This window comes from Phalacrocorax aristotelis, chromosome 1 (genome assembly GCF_949628215.1).
Source record: "Phalacrocorax aristotelis chromosome 1, bGulAri2.1, whole genome shotgun sequence".
Lineage (NCBI taxonomy): Eukaryota > Metazoa > Chordata > Aves > Suliformes > Phalacrocoracidae > Phalacrocorax > Phalacrocorax aristotelis.
The window spans coordinates 202896159-202902731 of NC_134276.1; positions in this window are offsets into that span (position 1 = coordinate 202896159).

A 6573-nucleotide genomic window follows, 5' to 3' on the forward strand; every position below is an offset into this window, starting at 1 on the left:
TACCCACAGAGCTGAAGAAGCAGGTGATGTTAACCATATTTGCATATACTTGTACATGTATCTATATTATTCTGACAGTTCATAGACAACCTGTACAGTTACCAGAGGATATATAAATACTTTAAATCTTGTAATTTATAACACAGACTAATAGTTAGGAGTAGTATTTTATCTTCAGTTTGTATATAACTTGTATAAAGTTTTCCTTATGGTTTGTAAGATTTCTGGTAGACTGAGTTATTAAACTTGTTTTCAGCTCACTACCATAAGCATGGTGTACTCAGTGTCCAAAGTATCTACTGTAAAACATGTAGATCATTCAGGAAAGACACAGCATTTTCAGATCCAAACATGATTCATTGATTTGGTTTGGGCTGGTACAAAGTGCACAAGAGACGATACGTTTATAGTGAACTATTAAATAATGACTTTGGTAACTCTGCATTGCTTGCTGCATTTGTCAATATACCATCGAGGCAGTTTGTAATCGGTGAACCCTGGGATGTGTCCCCCAGAGAGCAGACAGACACACAGACCCCAGATCCGAGCTCGGGAGCAGCTGTGGGAGTGGGGCTGCCAGGTGGGCAGGCTGAATTGCCCAGGTCTCTTGGATAGATGCACAGGGGGCCTCATGACTCTACTCTGATACTCTAGTCTGCACAGCCCAGATGTACAACTGCCATCCATTAACTCCTGTGGGAAGTCTAAGGCTTGAAGGTGAACTACATGACACCTTTCAGAGAAAAAAAAACAAATCCCAAAAGTGACAGATTTTTAAATTCAGCATACAAGTGCTGGAGGTATACAAATCTTCAGCCCAAAGGAAAATGGAACCATCCTCAGAGTCTGAAAGAAAGAGCAGTCTGAAATCACAAGTTTTTAGTTTTCAAGCCTAGTTTTGATTTTCAACCAACCTGGGGTGACCAGAACAGTACCTTTGGACTTGTATTTAAGAAGGGCTGAAGGGAAGGAGAAAGTGCTCTGGGTAAACGTGAACCATGATTTTTGTCTCTGTAGCATGCAGGACTTCAAAACAAAATTTTAAGGAAAACCACATGGGAATAAATGTGGGGAAATGCAGCTTGGTTTTATAAAAGGTACGTATGCCGTGTTCACCTGGTACCTGCATTTAGAAAACCAAGCTTCCAAAGGGAAATGCCATAGACTTCACCTCTCCAGACCTGAGCAAAGCCTCCCATGCCATGCCAATGGGCAACTGTTTATGCCGTTGGAGAAGATGGGATGCCTAAAGGCTCTGAAAGGCAAAGATGGATTATGCTAAAGAGGAGGTGACAACTAGGAGCTCTGAAATGGAGGTACCAAGGTGGAGGGAGCACTGATCTGTTTGTTTGTTTGTTTGTTTAACAAAAATCTGTAATTATCTGATGAAATCTGCTGATGAAACCAAGCTGGAAGCTAATACTAAAGCAAGGAGGCTTTAAATATAGGAAGAATGAGGTGACCTTGAAGGCTGAGGTAAAGAAGTTCAGCATTCAGAAAAGACACCCATGCATTTGCAGATGAACAACAAGCTGTGGTTCTGCAGTGGGTGATCACGCACCCGAAATGGCATGGGAGAGGCAGCCCTGCGTGGTAATCACAGCAAGATGTTACAGGCTGCTTTCTAGAGGCGTCAGATGGATGGTGGGCAGTTGTAATAGCCTGCTGGTCTTCTGAGCGTGCCGCAGCAGACGTTCTGGCTCAATCAGGTATGCGTCATGTGCCAGACAACCAGCACAACAGTACCTGAGAACAGGTACGACCAGAACGTCACCGAATTGCCTGTCTAACGCAGCCTTCCAAAAAACATAGATTGTATCGGAACAGATTTTCCCAGCAGAATGAGGAAGATCTTAGTGCTACTGTACAATGCACAGGGGACATTTCACTCTACGCCAGACTTCAGGAGTGAGCACTCTGTTTCAAAAAATATTAAGTCAAACTGCAATTAATGAGAAAAATTCCTTCAAGGATCTTTGTGGAATGGACACCCTGTATCTAAGGACTGGCAAAAGGAGACATAAATACATTGGGGATTTAACCTAAGAGAGAGGAAAGGCTATGTGAGATAAAAAAAATATTGTCCTATGAGAAACAAACAAAAATATATAAACTGGACAAACATAAATGTAAGGTAGATATTAAAAGATGGTTCCTAATTTTTACAATGGTGAGATTCTGAAACATCCTTTCCAGTTAGAATAAGAGGGACAAAAAACCTAAACTACTTTTAAGATGAGGCTTAACATATTTTTGAAAAACATGATACCACAACATATCAGTGGAATTTGGACTTTCCAACTCGGGCAGTTGCTCCCAGCCCTGTGCTCACATGCACTTCTACAGACTCAGGCAAACATCCCTAGTAAGAGCAAGCCAGCCTGCTGGAATACCACACATGGCTCTTCAACACCATATTGGATTTGCTGACAGGCTTCAGGTTAAGAAAATAATATTACTTCTAAACTGCACCTCTCATAACAATTCACTTCAATACTAACGACTCTTCTGTTATAGCACAGTGCCCTAGAGCATAAATCCCCCTTCCAAAACTATTTGCCATTTCTTAAATGGACAGGAGACCTAGACAGCCTTAACCAGAGCATCTTGCACTCCCATGTCACACATCCCTACCAGCTACTTGTCATCCTCTTAAACCAACCTACTCCTTATTTTTTATGTTGACAACAGCAGCATTGTGTTTCTGATGCGTTACGTCATTTCCCCCTCCAGGTACTGGTTATTTCTGCACTCAGCTCTCTGTTACACTAATACTAACTTTTCTCTGGGCAGTTTACCCTCATGCAGACTGTAACTTGTGCATTTTGCTCCGTTGTGGGACACTGAGGTGATGCAGATTTACTGGCTAATTCTGGAGACAGACACCTTTGGAAACCTAAATATTTATTGCTCCTTCATTGGGCACGTTGCTGCCTGGTTAGAGCAATACCGTACACTGCTTTTTAATATTTTACTCAATAATAAGCTAAAAGGCAAATTTCATACCTGTTTTCTTTTTGGAGAACCAACAGGTATGGTGCTAATTCATCACATATACTGAGCCTACCTCTCCTCAGCACAGTGCAGATGCTTGGTAACTAAACAACAGGCACTTTACAGCTGGCAAGAGGGATGGGAAACAGAGAAGCCATGGAGCCTGCGATGCTCAAGCCTACTCTTAAGCCTTGTTTTCACTTTGCAGAGTAGATGAGATTGCCTGTGCGAAATGCAGAGACAAAAATTCAGAGGTCTTGGGCCCAGTGGAAGAAGCATTGTAACATACAAGGCTATTTTTCTCAATTTCAAACTGAGTTTCTGTTAAGGAAAAAGTATCCTTCAGACTCTCTTTTCTGGAAAAGAAATGCCACCCACAGTTCCTCATCCCTGTGCTGAATGTGGACAGCTTGCTTTTCTTGCTCTTCTTGCTCTTTCTTGCTCTTCTTTACACATCATTCTGCTTCCTAAGAAAATGCCTGAAAGTTTACCTGACCCAGAAATGGCAAAGAACAAGTGCAGGAACTCCCATCAGTACTTACGTGCTTTTATTTAGTGTAGGAAATAATTCACCATAAATTACCTCGGAGCTGTGTTCAAGCATTGGTTTTCACAAACCAAAGAAAACTTGTTGACTGACATGTATTCACATCTATTTAAAATTACTAATTTTGGGGGTTTTAAGCAGTTGATCTGAAGTTCTTTTGTGAAACATTGCTACATAAAAATGGAAACATTCCTGCCCACTTGTATACATGATCACTTTTTCCATTAACAGAAGTGTATTACAATCAGTCCTACCCGTGCTCGAGAATCACTTGCATTCTATTATCAGAATGGATGATAAGTTTCAAGATGACTGAGCAGATTTGCCAGCTTCCTGCTGCTATTCCACCCACACCTTTCCAGATGTATGTTGGATTTTTTAAATCTTTTAATCTCTTGTACTGATTAAATAGGTCAAAACTGAAAACAATTTTTTAAGAAAAACCCAACAAATTAATGCCCCGTATTCAGAGAACAAGGAGATACAATTCAGATTAAGAGAAGCTTCTAAAGTTGCTCTGTCTTACGGCTAAGTCAAGACTAAAACGAGCTTTAAATTCCCTTATTCTCACTCGCATTGCCCAAACAAAGGCAGCTAGTTTAGTTCACAAACCACTGGTGTGACTATAGCATGCCTGGATACAGTGAAGACCCTCACAGTTGTGAGGGCACCATTACTATATAAAGATGATTTAACCATTGCTAATAATTAACACCATAAAATAAAAAACAGAGGAAATACAACTTGTGTAATACTGACATCCTGTAGTAAGGATGAAAATGAATATAAACCTTGCACATTTCTCTGCTGCATTGGGCCCTGTAGTGTCATATATGTGAACCAGAGAACTTCAAACTTCTTGCCCACACGCTCACTATTACGTTGCAACTGCAACCCACTGTGCTCCTCCGGTTTCCCAGGCTCGCCAGTACCTTCTGACGCGACCCTGTGCATGTTTTTGTCAGCAGCATGGCAACGCAAGCAGAGAGAAACAACACAAAAATCAGACACAAGTTTCACAGAGCAGAAAACATTTTAAGAACAAAGAGGTGTGTTCAGACTAGATCCACAGAGAAAGTGTATTCACAAATGTGCTTTTGAGAACACTTGATTTCACATAATAGAGATGGATTTGCTCCCTTGCTACGTGTGCAAACTCTAACATGGAACAAATACGAGTTAACTTCTGTTTTAGTTTTTAATAAACAGAATTTGACACTCCTTCGAGAGCTGTAAGTGGGAAGTGGAAACTCCTTCTGGTAAGGTTTTCTAATTCTCTTGGATCATATTTTTAAAAAATAATTCACATTTTTCATTCTTCTTTTTCAAAAGGCCAGAAAAATATCACGTAACACATCTAAGTAACCCTTCTTTATGTTTATAGTACTTTTTAAAAAACCCACCAAACATAAAGTACATGCTCACACAATTAGCCTGCTTGCTGTAAAGTATGCATGGTTGCAGGCAATCCTTTAAGCAAAGTTACAGATGGAATTGAAGATCAAGCGTAAGAAGACAAGCATCTAAACCACGGATGTTTTCAAGCCATCTGCTGGTGTCCTTTCATTCATTCCACTGTGGACACAAACCACCATGAAACCCCTTTTCATTCCCTTATGTGACATTATTAAAGGAACCCACAATGGCTGACAAATTTAAATGTCATCAGAGTTCTCTTCAAACCATGAGATCTGCTCAGCAGTGCCTCAAGAGGGAGATCGTTGCCACAGACAGGGATATGTAGTCAAAATAAATATAATTAATTCAATTCAAATGTTTGTCTTTACAGGAAGACATAAGTAGGAATCCAAAGAATTGGCAAGTACATCTCACCATTTCTAAGACTGTCAATGATACCGTTAAATACAATATATGGCATTTCTGATTTCACACTGAAACAATCAGGCATTTTGCAAAGAAACCCAAATCAACCGAACAAGAAAACCCAACCCCAAAACACACCCAAAACCCCATAAACAAAAAGGCTGTTAACATAAGGTTTCAACCAACGCAGACGTTTCTTAACTTTGTAAATACAAAAGCATCAACAGTACCCTTAGTTACATAAGTGTACTTAAGACTTAATAAATAGAAAATGGATTTAGGTCTTTCTATACAAGCAGGACACAGAAATGTGACCCAAGTCCAAGTCCTGCCTACAGAAGATGACTTTTCAGTAAGTCCTCCACCACAGACTTTTGGTCCAGAGGTACTAAACGATTTGAGTGATCACACTGATTTTTCGGGTAATACGGCATTGTCCATATGACATACGTCACCTTTGCCTCAAATGTAAACAGAAAATAATTCTCACACATTTTCTAACAACACACATTCATCTTTTGTGCTTTTTCATAGAGCACAGGCTGCTGTTTTCCCTTAATCAATCCAACTGCCTCAGCATTTTCAGGAAATCACTTCATCAATAACGTCAAGAATAGCAGGGGACCCAGAATTACTAAGTTTGAACCTTTCCCCCGTTTCACAACAGACTGGGTAACAAAACCAACGTATGCAACCTGATTCATTTTTAAAAATAAGCATGACAGAAAGAGTTGCCTCATTTCCTCATCACCTGTAACTGACAGGCAATAGCTGATGTCAGAACACCTCGTTTTCCAAAGCAGAGTGCACAGGTAAGGCCGATGCACCTCCCTGCACAAACACCTGCCACAGGGTGTCCTCACAAACCCGCACGTGTTACCTTCTCAGCCTAAACAAAATTAAGCCAGTACCTAGAACCATCAGTAAGTCTGTTTAAAACAGGTATGTCAGGTGTAAGTTTGGCTTTGCAGACTCAAAGAATATTAATCAGACATGCAGATTGCCTCCCAGATGAAGTTTTATGCCAAGAAATTTAACAGTGACAGAAGGGGGTCCTTAAAAGTTCCTCATATATTTAAGTAACTGAAAGAAAATAATGCTGGCAGAGTAATTTCTGCCTTCATATACACAGAAACAGTAAATTTTCAACCAACCCCCTACCATAGCTCACTATCACAATCAGCCTCGTTTTCTTCTCCAGTGTGTTT